The sequence below is a fragment of the Thunnus thynnus genome, chromosome 17 (assembly GCF_963924715.1).
Source record: "Thunnus thynnus chromosome 17, fThuThy2.1, whole genome shotgun sequence".
NCBI classification, from domain to species: Eukaryota; Metazoa; Chordata; class Actinopteri; order Scombriformes; family Scombridae; genus Thunnus; species Thunnus thynnus.
The window spans coordinates 22,734,025-22,734,800 of record NC_089533.1 but is presented as its reverse complement, the minus strand read 5'-3'; positions in this window follow the sequence as shown (position 1 = coordinate 22,734,800).

The window sequence follows — 776 nt, the reverse complement described above, 5'->3', positions numbered from 1 at the left end:
GTCTGCAACTGACTAGTGACACGCAGGCAGCCAGTGGCACGGAGTGACGGGGGAGCCGCGGGGGCCTAGCAGTTGCACCCTACAACCCTTTCAGCTTCTTTCAGATTCATATTCTCTCAGCTGTCATCTTATTTTAGGGTAACACACTCTCAGAGAAAAAAAGGTACAACCTCGTCAGAAGGGCTGTATCCCCGAATGACCGAGTCCAGACATGTAATGATATGTATCTTTCTATAACTGTGAGTTATGAGTAACTCATTCCTCACCAGTAAGTTATAGATAAGATAAGGGACTAAGATGAGAACACACACGCACACATGCAGTCGTTCTTTCATCACTTCAGAGGACATTACATTGACTGATGTGATTTCCTGTAGACCTACCCTAACCATAACTTGCCTAATCCTTACCCTTACATTAACCTTAACCTAACCTTAACTTAATCTTAAATTAAGTCTTCATTCTAAAATGTAACGATTTACATTATGGAGACTTGCTTTTTATCCCCAAATGGGTGGAGAGTCCCCACAACATGAGTAGTACAAATACTCCCAAAGAGTTGGACTTTCATACCATGTCTAATCAAAGTGTTACATTCTTGAACTCTTGTAGCAGTACAAATGACTCCCTCAACAGTACATCTACAGTTATGAGAGCCAAACCCTTCATACAAAGGCTTTTGGATAACTCTGGACATCATCAGAACTCAATTCAACATTTTCCTCTGATTAATATATGTTTACTCAGCTGCTCCCAGCACAACAGTGCAGACAAGG